The following is a 17,843-nucleotide window of genomic DNA, read 5'->3' as shown; positions in this document are numbered from 1 at the left end:
CCTCACTGAAGTCCTTCATTTAAAAATTCTGCTTCTCTGCTTTTTCACATGTAGAGATCAGGAAGAACCTTGCCTTTAGTGTCCAAAATAAGCCAAAACAATGTTGACATTTCCTTTCTTCAAGGATCAACAATTTCTGCTCAAAGCAATGGAAGTACAGGTTAGAACACTCTTGAAGCTTGCTGGAATGGTCACTGGCTACTCTGAGTAGGAACTCAGGGAAGCTGCTGTCTAGAGTTGACCCCTTCCCTATCACCCCCATCACAATCAAGGAATAAAAAATACCAACTGTAGAGCTCCGGAGGGTGAAGACAGTTAACATTTTCCACCCTCAGGAAAATTGCTAGAAGCAGGGCAGGGTAAACATGAGTGTAATGTAATAGGTGCTCTTTATATTAACTGATGTGCTGCTTTTAATGAAGAAAGACCTTTGACTGATTTTCTGGCTTTTGGTCCCCTTGTATTGTAATTAAAGAACCAAAGCACAGCACAGTTCAGAGAAGTAGGAAGTGCTAAATTCAGCAGACTACACAAGATGTGGTTAGAAAGAAGGCATATACAGAGATGAGAACAATGCGGAGCCTTGGCAGACTGTAAGGAATGGTTAAACAGGCAGTTTCTCACAGTTGGATAGAGGGTAACATCTCTGGAATGAGGAGACACCCAAAAGGATAAATACTATTGATCACCTCTGCTTGAAACTACGAATCAGTGAGCAGCTGTATTAGCTGTTATGCTACCCAGATCCCCTCCTCAGAACCAAGACGCTCATTCCCCTGTTGGTGAGTCCCTCTGTAGGTAAGATCTTCAGGCCAAAGGGAGCAGCCTTGATCGAGGATATAACTCTGTCCAGGAACACCCAGCATTCGTTGATTGGTGGTATAAGGACCAAATCTGGTCTCTGATTAGAGCAGTTCTGAAATTGCTGAGACCTTTGCTCTCATTTTATAATAGGTCAGCTTCTCCATCAGCCCAGTCCTATGTCCTTTACTGCCTTCCAGGTGTTAAAGCACCCACAGAATACTCCACAATAAACCTCCTACACACACTACTTCTTAGGAAAACTAGCCTAAGACAACAACTTTCCTAGCGACAAACTTCTCAAATGACCAGTTCCTTCATAGATGTTATAAAACCACCAGTAATAGAAACTTTGATTTTAAAAACAGAGACAACTGGATGAATGATCAGAATACATTTAACTCCAACGGAAAAATTTGTATCCTGAGCTTAATTTTCCTGATCTTACATGGGACACTCTGGGAGCCATAGTTCTATTTTTAGAGCTCACTGGTTTAGACAAATGTGCATAATTTGGATAGGTTTCAAAGGCAAGTCAAATGATTAAATAATGAGAATGAAATTAGTATAAAAAGTGCTAGGAATATTTAGGCTTTTGCAAGAAAGGGGAAAGGGCTCTCTTAAAAATAGCCTTCAAATAATGCCTATTTATTCAAGCGAGTTGAGGATAGCACGTCGTGAAGTCAAACTGGAGGGACAGACCAAGATGGGGATTACCATGGACCCGGATTTCCACACTGGCCTCTGGACGTGGCACCTGGTCTCCAGTCTTGACCCCTTACATTTCATTCTCTTTACAACATCCAGAGAAATCCACTAAAAAGCATCAAGACAAATCATGCCTTTCTTCCTCTCAAATCTGTCTTTTTGCTTCCCATCTCACCTAGAATAAAATTCTAGGCCCTTATCATGACTTAGAGATATTCAGGGATCAGGCCCTGGCTGTGTTTGTGGCCCATCTCCTGCCATCGGCCCTGCACTGGGATTCGTGGGGGCCTCCAACAGGCCAGCCACAGTTGGGCTCAGGGATCACTCCCTGGCTGTGCTGGTAGACCAGACGTTCTTCACACAGCCGCCACACACCCACCACTCTGTCACTTGCCCCCCTGCTAAGTGGCTCCTAAGAAGGGATTTAAAGTAGGACTGCTACTTACACTTTATTCTCTTTCCCTGCTTTCCAATTCTTCAGAGAATGTATTAGTTCTCTAATAAGCTCAGAGCATTTTCTTCTCCATCTTCTAATATAGGTATTTATATATTTCTCTATAAATATCATTATAGATTACTGCATATATATTACTGCATATATATTTTTTAATTTAGACTAATTCATTACCAAAATGTAATCTTCCTAAGAGTAGAGTCCCCTACTCTCACTTAACTGCTGTATGACCAGTGTCTAGAAACATGCCATACATTTGGTAGATAATAAATAATTGGTAGCTGGATGAATGCATGAATGTGATTGCTATACTCTGTATCCTCACTGTTCCAGCCCCCATAAGTATCCAGTAGATAATTAACCCAAACTTTGTTTGTTTACTCAAGTTGGGTGTGGGCCTGGTCTTTCCCACCTCCTCAACCTAGTACTATGGACAGCCACACAGCGGTCCTACACTGCCAGCCTCCTTTCTCTGTTTGCTGGAATAGAAGGAGGATTATTTATAAAAAATGGTCTAGTCCTAGTATCTTTTTGAGGGGTTTTGTACTAAGGGAGAGGTATTGGAAAATTTAAATCTACATCCAATCTATAGTTAGGAACACTTGATCATGTGCAGGCAGAGCAAAAGAGACCAACATGCTGAAACACCTTCACATTAAAACTACAGCTGCTGCTACAAACAGAGAAAGGAGGCTGGCAGTGTAGGACCGCTGTGTGGCTATAATCTTGCATTATCTACTGACCTGATGATGCATGTAATCAGTTTCCTCCCAAATAGTCCTAATTTACCTGTTGTTCCAGCATCCTGTTCCATTTAGTACTAATGGTTAGGGTACCATTGCTGCCCTTGGAAGCCACTTGGCTTACCGGCCAGCTGTTCCTTTACCAGCATGAAGTCTGCAGAATGTAAAAGCTTTCAGGACACCAATTAGGGGGTCAGTGGAAAAGTAAGAAATTATAGTTCAAATAGTTGTGAAATATATGTTTTTTTTAAAAGGCTGAGCCATCCTGCCATAAAATCTCCTTTTTTTTAAAGATTTATTTATTTTAGAGAGAGACAGAGTGTGCATGTATGTGGGGGGAGGGGCAGACAGAGAGAGAGAGAATCTCAATCAGACTTCCCTGCTGAGTGTGGAGACCGACATGGGGCTCGATCTCATGACGCTGAGATCATGACCTGAGCCGAAATCAAGAGTTGGATGCTTAATTGACTGAGCCAGCCTGGTGCCCCCAAAATTTCTAACTAATAAACTGAATGCTATTGCTACAGCACTTTTGGTATTTATCATAAGCTGTACATCTATAACTATTTTATTTATTCTGATGTTTGATAATATTTTATTTTTATTTTGTAATAATCTCTTTCAGAATAAATGGCTCAAAAGTCAAAAATTACATATAAAATGCAAGTAATATAAACTGAACACATGAACTATGGATTTTCATTTCTTAGAAAACTGAAATGGACAAACATTTCACAAAATGTTTATAATGTTTATGATTTTCTTACATGTTAGAGTGATATTGTTGTCAATTTTTTTTAAATAAATAAGACACAATCCTGTGGAAGGATACTCAACATCCACTTTAAAAGTTAGTAAAGTTAACACAACCACCCCAAAAATGGTGATTTAACACACAAAACTGAAGAAGATGCATGTTTTTGAGAGAGCGAGTACACATGTGTGGGGGGCTAAGGGGTTGCACAGGTGGAGAGAGAATCTTAAGCTGGTTTCTCACCGAGCATGGAGCCCAGCATCAGGCTCAATCTCTCGACCCTGAAGTCATGACCTGAGCTGAAATCAAGTCTGTTGCTTTACAAACTGAGCCACCCAGGCACCCCAGAAGATGCATTTACATATGAAACATGTAAGCCTGTGAAGCATGACTTTTCATTTAGATCAGATGGCTAATCTCTTAAATAAATTTTTCTCATATCAATGAAGTATTGTGAAAAATTACAAAATGAATTGACACCTGTTAATGTGATGACTCCAGTAGTTTCATCAGATGCTTTAAATAGAAATCAGCTATTTCCAATAGCATTTTTTTTTTATTTTTTTTTAAATGATTTTTTATTATATTATGTTAGTCACCATACAGTACATCCCCGGTTTCCGATGTAAGGCTCGATGATTCATTAGTTGCGTATAACACCCAGTGCACCATGCAATACGTGCCCTCCTTACTACCCATCACCGGTCTATCCCATTCCCCCACCCCCCTCCCCTCTGAAGTCCTCAGTTTGTTTCTCAGAGTCCATAGTCTCTCATGTTTCATTCCCCCTTCTGATTACTCCCCCTTTCTTTATCCCTTTCTTCCCCTACCGATCATCCTAGTTCTTATGTTCCATAGATGAGAGAAATCATATGATAGTTGTCTTTCTCTGCTTGACTTATTTCACTTAGCATTATCTCCTCCAGTGCTGTCCATGCTGTAGCAAATGTTGAGAACTCGTTCTTTCTGATAGCTGAGTAATATTCCATTGTATATATGGACCACAACTTCTTAATCCAGTCATCTGTTGAAGGGCATCTCGGCTCCCTCCACAATTTAGCTATTGTGGACATTGCTGCTATGAACATTGGGGTGCATATGGCCCTTCTCTTCACTACGTCTGTATCTTTGGGGTAAATACCCAGTAGTGCAATGGCTGGATCATAGGGTAGCTCAATTTTTAACTTTTTAAGGGACCTCCACAGTGTTTTCCAGAGTGGCTGTACCAACTTGCATTCCCACCAACAATGTAGGAGGGATCCCCTTTCTCCACATCCTCTCCAACAATTGTTGTTTCTTGCCTTGTCTATTTTTGCCATTCTAACTGGCGTAAGGTGGTATCTCAGTGTGGTTTTGATTTGAATTTCCTTGATGGCTAATGATTTTGAACATTTTTTCATGTGTCTGTTAGCCATTTGTATGTCTTCATTGGAAAAGTGTCTGTTCATATCTTCTGCCCATTTTTTGATTTGTTTATTTGTTTCTCGTGTATTGAGTTTGAGAAGTTCTTTGTAGATCTTGGATACCAGTCCTTTATCTGTAGTGTCATTTGCAAATATATTCTCCCATTCCGTGGGCTGCCTCTTAGTTTTTCTGACTGTTTCCTTGGCTGTGCAGAAACTTTTAATCTTGATGAAGTCCCATAAATTCATTTTATCTTTTGTTTCTCTTGCCTTTGGGGATGTGTCATGAAAAAGGTTGCTTTGGCCGATGTCGTAGAGGTTGTTGCCTATGTTCTCCTCTAGAATTTTGATGGATTCCTGTCTCACATCGAGGTCTTTCATCCATTTGGAGTTTATTTTTGTGTATGGTGTGAGATAGTGGTCAAGTTTCATTCTTTTGCATGTAGCTGTCCAATTTTCCCAGCACCATTTATTGAAGAGACTGTCTTTTTCCCACCGGATGTTTTTTCCTGCTTTATCAAATATTAGTTGCCCAAAGAGCCTAGGGTCCATTTCTGGGCTCTCTATTCTGTTCCATTGGTCTGTGTGTCTGTTTTTGTGCCAGTACCATGCTGTCTTTGTGATCACAGCTTTGTAGTACAGCTCGAAATCTGGCATTGTGATGCCCCCAGCTTTGTTTTTCCTTTTCAACAGTTCCTTGGAGATTCGGGGCCTTTTCTGTTTCCATACAAATTTAAGGACTGTTTGTTCCAGTTCTTTGAAAAATGTCCTTGGTATTTTGATCGGGATAGCATTGAAAGTGTAGATTGCTCTGGGTAGCATGGACATTTTAACTATGTTAATTCTTCCGATCCATGAGCATGGAAAATCTTTCCATCTTTTTATGTCTTCCTCAATGTCTTTTAAGAGTGATTTATAGTTTCTAGAATATAGGTCCTTTACGTCTCTGGTTAAGTTAATTCCAAGGTTCCAATAGCATTTTTTTCATTGAAATTAAAGAGTCAAAGTTAAGTGTTTAGAAATTCATTCTGACAAAGGTAAAACATGCGACTTTCTAATAAATGCTTTTGTGAACTTATTAAAAAGTTTAAAGATAAAACTGCTTGCTTTGTGGTGATAATAGAAATACAAATGTTCATGGACCATCGCACCATGGTGAACAGAAAGTTCTCACAAAATTAACAAACCTGGGTAACAGAAATGCTCTCGGATCTGTGGTGCATACATAAGTGCATCTAAATAAATTGTAATATTCCAATGACCTAGACAGAAGCCATAGTGTCGAGTTGTACAATATACATGATTTGAGTAAATAAACTATGAAGTTTTATAATAAAGTTGATGTTGAAAACAAACAAACAAAATCCTTCAGTGCCTTAGTATGCACCACACATGGGATTTTACAAATGTCTGAGTCTTTGGGGTACCTGATTGGCTCAGCTGGTTAAGCATCTGACTCTTGATTTTGGCTCAGGTCCTGATCTCAGGGTTGTGAGATCAAACCCCACATCTGCTGAGTGTGGAACCTGCTTAAGGGTCTCTGTCTCCCTCTCTTTCTGCCACTCCCCCCACTCTGTCTCCCACCCTCTCTAAAACATAGATAAATAAAAGAAAAAAGAAGGAAAAAAAAAAGAAATGTCTGAGCCTTTGAAGAATTATTTCTTAAATAGACCTAAGTGTACTACAATTGTATTGAACCTTTTTTTTTTTTTTTGGATAAATGGGTCCTCCGAACTTAGAGAACCTTTGTTTTTCTAACACCAATAAAAATATTCAAATTATTTAATAAATTTAGTACCAAAAATCTTTGACACTTTTACTGAATTAGTTATTGAAAATAAAGTATATGGACATTCCCCAACTTATGATAGTTGGACTTAGGATATTTTGAATCTACAATGGTGTGAAAGTGATACGCATTCATAGAAACATTCTTCAAATTTTGAATTTTGATCTTTCCCCAGGTGTGACATGCAGTATGATACTCTCTCAGGATGCTGAGTGGCAGCAGCACCCAGGCAGCCACGCCATCACAAGGGTAAACAACCGATATATTTAACCATTGTGTACCCATACAACCATTTTGCTTTTCACTTCCAGCACAGTATTTAATGTTGTATATCAGCTTTGTGTTTGATATTTTGCCCAACTGTAGACTAATGGAAGAGTTCTGAACATGTTTAAGGTAGGCTAGGCTAAGGTGTGATATTTAGTTAAAGTTAAGTGTATTAAATGCATTTCCGACTTACAATATTTTCAATTTATGGGTTTATCAGGACATAATCCCACCGTTAAGTCAAGGAAGATCTACACAAACAAAGATACATCACAAGATCAAGAGACAAACGGAAAAAATTAAATAAAGAGCATCACCTGTTCATAAAATTTCATTTTTAAATAATATAATCCCTTTCTATAGAATCTTCTCTTGCAGGAGGAAATTTATCATGGAGTTTCTATTTTTAATAGGATAAGTGCATTTTTTTTACTAGAATGGAATGAAATTAAAAAGGCCTATAATTTTGTAACTTAAACAATTTGAGAGGGTTTTTTCCCTAATGAAACTATTTGGAAAAAGAAAAAGATTCTTAGTAGAGCCTAAAAGACAGTATCTGTGAAAATAGTGTAAAACAATGAAAATTTTCAATAAAAATATTCTCCAGTGAGCAATATTTTTTCTGAGTTTAGATTTATGTTACCCCTTTCAGGTAGGATATCTTTCTCAATTACAGAGAAGAGTGGAAAATTTAGATTTATTAACCCACTAAATAAAATTTCAAGGAACACTTACTGCAATAGTGGAAGAGACTTGAAAATATTAAGACTACATTAAAAAAATACATTCAACATGCAAATAGTGATCCATTAATGAACTGGTTAATAAAAGTTATTTTACCTAAATCTAAGATTATTCTGCTTATTTATTTAAATGCTTAAATAATAAGCACAAAGGCTTTTTTCAATTTTATATTCATTGTACACAGATATTATCCTTATTTTTCAGAACTAATTTTATTTCTAAAAACTGTTTTAGGACAGGACTATTTAACTAGCCAACCAGTATATTATAACCTATTTGTCAGTCAATAAATATCAAAAATAAAATTAAAATTATACAATTTTTTTAAGAACACCTTTAACTCTCCAAGTGTCCCAGTGTCTATAACAGCTTGTATGGTAACCTTGCCTATGACTAATATCTTTCTTATTATTCACCCAAAAGAACAGGAATCCAAAGTGACAGATTCAAAAATGTTCACAGCTCTATTATGAGGTTAAAATTTTAAAAAATCCAATTGTTTAAATAGTGTGATATACAGAAAAGTCTTGAAGAGAATAAATCCTAAGAGTTCCCATCACAACGAGAAATTTTTTTTCCTTTTTTTTTTTCTTCTTTCTTTCTTTCAAGTTGTATCCATATGAGATGACGAATGTTGGCTGAACTTACTGTGGTAATCACCTCACAACATATGTAAGTTAAACCATCACACTGTATGCCTTAAATTTATACAGTAATATATGTCAATTATTTCTCAATAAAATTGGGGGAAAATCCAATTGCTCAAAACTGGAAGGATGAATAAATATAGTTTGTTATAGATTACTATATTACTAATGAAAACAAAAAAATGCAACAACACAGATGAATCATACCAACATAAAACTAAGGAAAAGGAGACATACATAAGGGGATACATACTCTATGAGTATACTCACAAAACTTCAAAAACAGATTAACATTATTAGTCAGATATTCACAGGAGACAAAACGATAAAGAAATTTCAAGAGTGTTATTACTTATAAAGAGAAGAAAGAATCAAGGTTTTAGGGGTTCTGGAAATATTCTATTTCTTGACCTTGATGGAGTTTAGACAAATGTCTCCTTTATAACAATTCATAAAGCCTACATTTGGATTTCATTTGTTTTACTGTATATGTGTCAAATTTTCATTTTAAGGAATACCAATGAACATTCTGAAAAATATTTTGAAAATTTTTATTCTAAAAGCCTCCTTTTTCATTTGCCAGAATCATTGATACTTTTGAAATATAAAGTTGTTACAAATTTTAAAATATATTTATATCAAGGTGATTTTCCTAATCTCAGTGAGCATGTGTGTGTATGTATGAGTCGTACTCATGTGTATGTTTCTGTGTGTATATATGTGCACCTCTGCGTGTGTTTGTCTGCGTGAGTGCACGTGTGTGTGTGTGTGTGTGTGTGTGTGTCTACATATGCATTTGCCTGTGAGAGTGGTTTGTATGCTTTGGGGTAAGGTAAGGATACAGTTTTTGGCATGGGAAAATATGATGATCACAGAAAAATTAAGATGAACTGGGAATCTGAAAATGAAAACTCCAAAACAGAAAGAGAAGTTCAAGTAAAGAAAATAAAAGAAATAAGTATATTGTTTTCATCAACTTTGGTGTTTTAAAATACATGCTAAATTAATATTAGCTTATTCCCAGATTTTTGTTTTCTCAGTGTGTAGTTCATGCAACTATAATGACTTTGTGAAAATAGAGCCCTTAGCTAGGAGAGGAAGAGCTCCACCTGCTATTCTCAGATTACTCTCATTTCATACTTCTTTTCACTACCTCCTTATGAGTATTATGCCCAAACAAAAACAAGAAACACCTGCTATATTATACACAACTTTCAATCAATTCATCAGTAGCTTTAGCATAAAAAAAGAGAAATCAAGCAAATTATTAGTCTGTTTGGGAACTGTAAGAACAGATTTAAAGGATGTGAATATTTTCATTTCAAAGTAATTCGGTTTCTTCACCTTTTGTAATTATGGAACACAAAATTCTTTTTGCCTTGCCACTTACAATCTTTATCATTGCTTTTTATAATATGTATTGAAAAAGTCTCTAAATATTAGGCACCACCAAATACAAAGACACGCACACACACCCCAATCCCACATATGCAGATAACATGACCCAGCATTTTCCAAGAGATTCAAGTTTCATTATAATCATTCTGCCATTCTCTCAAATTCTGAATTCACTTCTTTAATCCTCTCAGCCTTTAATTTGGTACTTTGATTCTCAGGTAGCAACATTCACTTAAATTAAACAAAGATTTATTGATTGGCTGTTACATAATATATTGGATAAGTGCACTAACTCTGAAGCTTACAGATTTGGCTTTGAATAGTATCAAATGATAATTAACTATATTTTGGGGGCACATTAGTTAACCTGCATTATTTCCTCTTCCTCACCAGTAAAATGGTCATAATATCCTGAGATAAAACTTTAGTAATGTAGAAGTTAGCTAACAAAATCAAGAAAAATGAAGTCATTATTAGAAAGGTAGTCAAATAAGATTATTGAGTAATTGTCAATTCCCCAGCTTTATCTAGTAATGCAAATATTTGGTGAACACTTTTTTTGGTTGCTTGGTTTCACCTTAAATGAATGGAATGCAAATCAAAATATTTCTAGTGTTATATAAAATTTTGTGTATCTATTCTAAAAGTTGAAAAAATAATAAATAATTGAACTTTATCACCAAAACAAGTCATTTGTATTGCATTTTTGCATAATCAAATACATACACAAGTGCCAACCATTTGCCAATATCAGTAAATACAATATAGCAAATAACCTCACTGGTCCTCATCACCCTCCAGGTTGGAAAGCCTAGGGAAAACATACAACCCATTTTCATTCTATAGGATTGGCTGAGTGAAGGAAGGAAGGAAGGAAGGAAGGAAGGAAGGAAGGAAGAAAGAAAGAAAGAAAGAAAGAAAGAAAGAAAGAAAGAAAGAAAGAAAGAAAGAAAAGAAAGAACTAAATGTCCTCATTTACCATCATTAAATATTACTTTTTTAATTTTTAAAATATTTGGAGGTTCATTTTCAAATTACATAGTATGATCTCTCCACAGGGTAGTAAAGTTAAAATAAAATAATTGTTTGGCTGTGAATTATATTACCATGTTCAAGGTATATTTTGATTTTGAAAATGTCTGACCCGATCCTTCTAGTCATATAGGCTATTTACTATAATAGTCTAAGTTATTAGTACTTCTATTCCCTTGTACAACACAATAGATCCATAAAATGGTGCAAGTTTGGGTAGCAGATGAAGGAAGCTCAATGGAAGGCTATAAGCAACCAAATGGATGAACACCATGATGAACAGAGCAGTGCTGGGAGCAAAGAGATAACTTTTCTTTCTTTCTTTTTTTCTTTTCTTCTTCTTCTTCTTCTTCTTTTTTTTGTGTTTTTTTGTTTGTTTGTTTTGCTTTGTTTTGTTTTTTTGTTTTTTTGTTTTTTTTGGAATCAGATAACTTTTTACTTCCCCGTATCTATGAGAACAAGTCCAGCTAATTCCCTCAGGTTGGTGGTTTTCTCTGTGAAATAGAAGGGAGAAATAAAGTGGCAGTAGTATGGTCTGCTTTTTAATTTGAAGAGTGAATTTGCTACATTCAGAGCAATTATGGGTTTAATGCTCAGGACTGTGAACACTGAGATCCCAGTGCAGATACAAATTAATGTCTTCTCACAGGCTGGGGCATGGCTAATGGACAGACTTGGCCTGAGGGCCTGGGAGCTACGAATGCACATGTATTAATGGAAGGAGAGAGCAAGTGTGAGGCAATATGGAATCCAGTGTTCTGACCTTATACTTGAAAAAAAAAGAAGCTACAGGAGTGGCAGTAATTCTGGTGGAGTCATGGCAAAAGGGCACTTTGAGTGACCCTATTGTTCCTGCATGATCCATAGAACGAACCTCTAACCTCAGTCCACAGGGGGTATGACAAGCAAGGAAGCAGTCAGATGTGGCTGGTGTCTAATCCCTTGAACTGGATGGGTCCTGGATCATCTATCAAACAAAGACTTGTCTATCCCACTGAAAAAAAATATCAGCCTTCAGGGAATTAGCCAGGACTTGCTGTCACTGATGTATGGAGGTGAAAAGTTGTCTGTTTTCTCTCCAATATTGGTTGGTTCACAGTTCTCATTCATTCATTCAACAAATATATATTTAGAAATGGCTATACCAGGCTTTGATTTAGGTATTCAATTGCAGGTGAAACAGACATATTCTCTGTTAGAGCTTACTATCTAAAGGCAGAGAGAAATAACATAGAGTAAACAATCAAACACAAATATGAAATGATGATCTGAGAATGATGCTATGGTATAATCAGACATTTTAACAATATGAATTCTTCCAATTCATGAGTGTGGTATCTTTCCATTTTCTGTGTCATCTTCAATTTCTTTCACCAATGTCTATGGTTACAGGGTACAGGTCCTTCAACACTTTACTTAAATTTATTCCTAAGTATCTTATTCTTTTTGGTGCATTTGTAAAAGGGGTTGTTTATTTAATTTCTCTTTCTGCTAGGTCCTTATTAGTGATAGAAATGCGTCTGATTTCTGTATATTAATTTTGTATCCTGCAACTTTACTGAATTCATTGGTTAGTTCTAATAGTTTTTTGGTTGAGTGAAAATAAGTTTTAGCTTGAATGTTATTAATTTTTCAAAACTTCTCTTAATTTTTTATGCTTCTTTATTTGATTTAGAGAATCCCTCACAAGCCCAAGGTTAATTTTCTGTTAAAATTTTTAAATTTTGTTTTTCATTTGTCTTTAACCTATCTGGAATTTATTTCTGTGTATTGTAGGAAATAAAGATCCCATTAATTCTTTCAAAGTCCTATTCCTGAACAGTCTGCCCAGTCACTACTGATCTGCAATACCATCTCATTCATATACACCCATGAATCTGATCTTGGGTTCTTTCCTCTGTTTTGTTTTTGTTTTTGATTTTTTGAGAGAGAGAGAGAGACAGGTGGAAGAGGGGTAGAAGGGGAAGGGGAAGGGAAAGAGAATCTCAAGCAGGCTCAAAAATGGAATCCGATGCTGGGCTGAATCTCATGACCCTGAGATTATAACCTGAAATCAAGAGTAGGACACTTAACCGACTGAACCACCCAGATGTCCCTGTTTCATTTTTTCACTTTTCCTATCATTTAACCAAAAGAACACACCACTAGTTACTACAAATATATATATTTGTATATATACACACACACCAAGTACAAATGTTCCTCCTATTCACTCTTACATGTACATTTTAGAATCAGCTTTTCAAATTGAAAATAAACATTATTGGCATTCTCATTGGAATTATACAAAATAGATCTAATGTTTTCAGAAAAATTGACAATGTATGACATTTAATGAGCATTTTATATCTTTCTAGTCAATTTCAATCTTATTTAACATCTTTCATTAAAGTTTTCCTGTTTTCTCTGTAAAAGTTTACATAAATTTGTCATATATATTCATAGGTCATTATTGTTGTTTTGCAAAATAGATTTTGTTTTGTTGAGGAATGTTCACATACTTTTAATAGCATTCAGACGTAATCTTTGGTAATTTATTTTTTATTTAACTTAATTAATTTATTTATTTGAAAGTGAGAAAGAGCATGAGCAGCGGGAGCAGCAGGGGGAGAAGCAGACTCCCCACTGAGCAGGGAGCTCAATGTGGGGCTCGATCCCAGGACCCTGAGATCATGACCTGAACTAAAGGCAGTAGCTTAACGGAGCCACACAGGCACCCCAATCTTTGGTACTTTAGTATTCTATTGTCATTGCTATGCTAGGTAAAATTTTTCTTTGTATAACATTAGGAGAAATGAATTTCATTATCTAATCCTGCTCTTACTTTCAGTAAATTTGCTATTTTATTCATGTAAGTAATTTCTAAGTCTTGCAGGATTTCTCTTGGAAGTGTTCTCACATCTTACTCTTCCTCCTGTCTGTCCAGCTTGCACACAATAGCACTTTCTTACCCCAGCCCCCCCATCACATCAAGCCTGAACTTCCAGAGTCGCTCCTCAAGTCAATCCATTGTCTAAGCTCCACCAAGCCCCAAATAGCTTATAATCTCTTGATGAATGAAATGGGTCATTTTCCCTAATAAAAATGTTTAATGGCTAAAATTCTTACCCTACTAGATTCTCCCTGCCTCTCATTTAACTTCCTCTAGAAGGACTTCTGTAATGTATACTTACAATCTGCTTTTCCATCTTGGTATCCTTCTCTCCCCTCAAACCAGCAGGCATCTTTGCCACCTCTCTCCCCTTATTCCAACATGCCACGTTCGCTCATATCTCTGAAAGCTTCTGTCATATTGGTCCCTGTCTTCCAATGTTTTCCACACTTCTCACATAAAAAACAATACTCTCACCTTTGACATCCAAGTTAAGCCTCACTTTGATTTTAGGTTTTCTCTTGTTACTCAACCCACATTCATAACTCACGATCCTGAATTCTTTAGTAATTATTCTTTGCACATGTGTGTTGTTAGAATACCATATAATGTGCCGTTTTCCCATTTTTATATTTCATCTGTCAGCAATAATGGATCGAGTTTATAATATGGTCAGACACTGTTTCTGCAACCAAAACTCTTTGATATATTTCAAATGGGACTTTTTGCATCCTCAAAAGGAAATGCGTTAACCTGAAAGTAATAACTCCTCAATCAATATTTAATTAATTTCCCTTATTTACTCTTCAATTCCTGTAACAGAACAATTGTGCACACATTAAACATTGAATGTACAAAGTTATGCACATTATGTACCTCTCCTGAAGGTAAAGTGTGTAGTATTTTTTCTCTTTCTAACTTAGGAAGTTTTTATACAAAAGATGGGGTTTCTATGAAAAAAATCCATATATAGTGTCATGAAAATGCCAGAATCTTAATTTAGTTTTTGTCTGATTTGCCTAATTTTTATTATTATAGTTTGGCTTATTCCAAATCAACTTAACGGAATAAGAATTCGGAATAAATTTAGAATAAAGCAACAGCACTTTAGTGTTAACATTAAGTGGGCTCTGTTAACACTTCATTATAAGTATATATTATTTATTTCTCTCTCATAAGCCTATCATTAATGAGTATAAATGATGATCCAACTCCTCATCTATAAAAGAGGATATTTTCCTATGGTTATCACTAGCCATTTACAAGGTACAATTCTACAGTCCACCTATTTACTTAGAAGTCAATTAATTTGCTTCCAACCACCTCTTTTAAAGACTGCAGTATTTCTAACTTCATCTACAGTTTAATCTGTTTGAACTTTGAGTTGTGAAAAGCTGTCATGAGTGAAGCCATTTTAAAATGGAACTGGAGGAGCGACTGCAGAGAAACTGCCTTACCCACCTGTGTTTGAGCTGGGCTCAAACCTTGGGACTGGGCAAATGGCAACTGTTGTGAGCAATTACTTGAGGAGTCAGAAGGAGCTTGGTCACAAGACTGATAGACGTGGGGTTTCTATAGGTATGGGGTTTCTGAAGATAAAATCAGTCGTCAGTTGATGTCTAACCAAGTTACCGTGTTAAAACCCAGAGAAAAACTTTTTTTTTCTTTTCTTCAACTTATGTAATTAATCCCCTTCCTTTTCCTCATAAAAAACCCTTGCCTTCACCCTAGAAGCAGGAACACTATTCGGGTAACCACCTGGATCGGTGCAATGCTTTAACCCCAAATAAACACTCATTTGCCTCTCATTGTGGCTCTTTATCTCCAGGGTGACAAAATAAAGACAGGACGCAGCCATTAATGATGCAACACTTTGAATAAACTCCCATTTAGGGAAACAGATTTTGTAAATCTAAATACAGAAGTTTGTAATTTAATTGAATGGCAAGTATTTTTAAAGATTTATTTATTTATTTGAGAGAGAGAGCAAGGGGGAGGGGGGAATAGGGCAGAGGGAGACAGAACGAATCCGAAGCAGACTCCGTGCTGAGTGCAGAGCCCAATGCCGGGCTCAATCCCAGGACTCAGATAATGACCTGAGCTGAAACTGAGTCGGATGCTTAACTGACTGAGCCATGCAGGCGACCCTTGAATGACAAGTATTTGAACCGATAAAGGAAAAATAATCCATTTCTCCTGTCCATTTTATTTCAGAGAAGTAGTAGACGCTAAAAAAATTGGAAGTATGTTTCCAATTATAAGTCCTATTATTCTGGGAATACGGATATAGATAACTAATTAAGCTCTACATAAATACCCTTATGAGTAGCGAAAACATAAAGTCTCAGTTTTTACTCTCTTAATAGCTTCTTATAATCTAATCTTATTTTCTTCCAGAATGTATTGACTATGATATTTCATCATGTTTGTTTATCAATGATATAATTTCTTTTACTATTATGGATAGTAAACATTTCCTGCCATTTTCCTCCCACCCTTCAAAAAATATGCCATCTAAAAAAGAAATAAAAGGGCCACACACTCAGGCGTGTGTGGCTCAGTTGGTTAAGCATCTGTCTTCAACTCAGGTCATGATCTCAGAGTCCTGGATTGAGCCCCACGTGGGGCTGCCTGCTCAGTAGGAGCCTGCTTCTCCTTCACTCTCTGCCCCTCTTCCCCACTTGTGCTCTCTCTCACTCGCTGTCTCTGAAATTAAAAAAAATCTTAAAAAAAAACCTGCAATAAACCACCTCTGAGAAATTCTGACAAAAACAAAGTTCAAACAATGCTTAACTAAAAGTCTTATCCGAGCTTTCTGCCTGTGGACGCTGCCGTGTAAGCATCCCTAAAGTCTCCCTTCCCGCCACTGTCGATCTAAGGTAGAATCTCCTAAAGAGCCTGAACAGCTGCAGAAGCTCTTCATCGGAAGTCTGAGCTTTGAAGAAACTCAGGAGGAGCCATTATGAGCCATGGGGAACATTTATGGACTGTGTGGTAGTGACAGATCCAAACATCAAGGCCCTAGACGTTCTGGGTTTGTCAGGTGTGCCACTGTGGAGAAGGTGGATGCCGCCATGAATGCGAGGCCACACAAGGTGGATGGAAGCGTTGTGGAACCAAAGAGCACTGTCTCAAGAGAAGATTTCTGAAAGACTTGGTAACCATTTAAATGAGAAAAGGATTTTTGTTGGTGGCATTGAAGAAGACACTGAAGAACATTATTCTGAACAGTATGGGAAAATTGAAGTGATTGAAATCATGACCCACTGAGGCAGTGGCAAGAAGAGAGGATTTGCTTCTGTAACATTTGATGACCATGACTCCGTAGACAAGATTGTCATTCAAAAATCACATACTGTGGGGGCGCCTGGGTGGCACAGCGGTTAAGCGTCTGCCTTCGGCTCAGGGCGTGATCCCGGCGTTATGGGATCGAGCCCCACATCAGGCTCCTCTGCTATGAGCCTGCTTCTTCCTCTCCCACTCCCCCTGCTTGTGTTCCCTCTCTCGCTGGCTGTCTCTATCTCTGTCAAATAAATAAATAAAATCTTTAAAAAAAAATCACATACTGTGAAAGGCCCCAACTGTAAAATAAGGAAAGCCCCATTTAAGCAAGAGATGGCAAGTGCTTCATCCAGCCAAAGAGGTCAAAATGCTTCTGTAAATGTTGGTGGTGGTCATGGATGTGATTTTGGTGGGAATGACACCTTTGGTTGTGGAGGAGACTTCAGTAGGCAAGGTGGCTTTGGTGGCAGTCAGTGTGGCAGTGGATATGGTGGCCATGAGGATGGCTATAACAGATTTGATAATGAAGGAAGCAATTTTAGAAGTGGAGGAAGCTATAATGATTTTGGCAATGACAACAGTCAATCTTCAAATTTTGGACCCATGAAAGGAGGGAATTTTGGAGGCAGAAGCTCTGGCCGCTATGGTGGTGGAGGCAAATACCTTGCCAAGCCATGAAACCAAGGCAGCTATGGTGGTTCCTGCAGCAGCAGTAGCTATGACAATAGTAGAAGGTTTTAATTACTGCTGGGAAACAGAGCTTAGCATGAGAGGAGAGCCAAAGAAGTGACAAGAAAGCTACAGGTTACAACAGATTTGTGAACTCAGCCAAGCACAGTGGTGGCAGCACTGAGCTGCTACAAAGAAGACATATTTTAGACAATACTCGTATGTATGGGCAAAAAACTCAAGGAGTGTATTTGTGACTAATTGTACAAAAGCTTACTTT

General features: G+C 37.0%; 1 pseudogene; it reads left to right on the top strand.

The window, feature by feature from the left end:
* Positions 1–6,841: 6,841 nt before the first annotated feature.
* On the top strand, positions 6,842–17,635 carry LOC103662001 (annotated as a pseudogene).
* Positions 17,636–17,843: the final 208 nt, after the last annotated feature.

This window comes from Ursus maritimus, unplaced genomic scaffold (genome assembly GCF_017311325.1).
Source record: "Ursus maritimus isolate PB19 unplaced genomic scaffold, ASM1731132v1 scaffold_7, whole genome shotgun sequence".
In the NCBI taxonomy this organism is placed as follows: Eukaryota; Metazoa; Chordata; class Mammalia; order Carnivora; family Ursidae; genus Ursus; species Ursus maritimus.
This window is presented reverse-complemented; position numbering and strand designations above follow the sequence as displayed.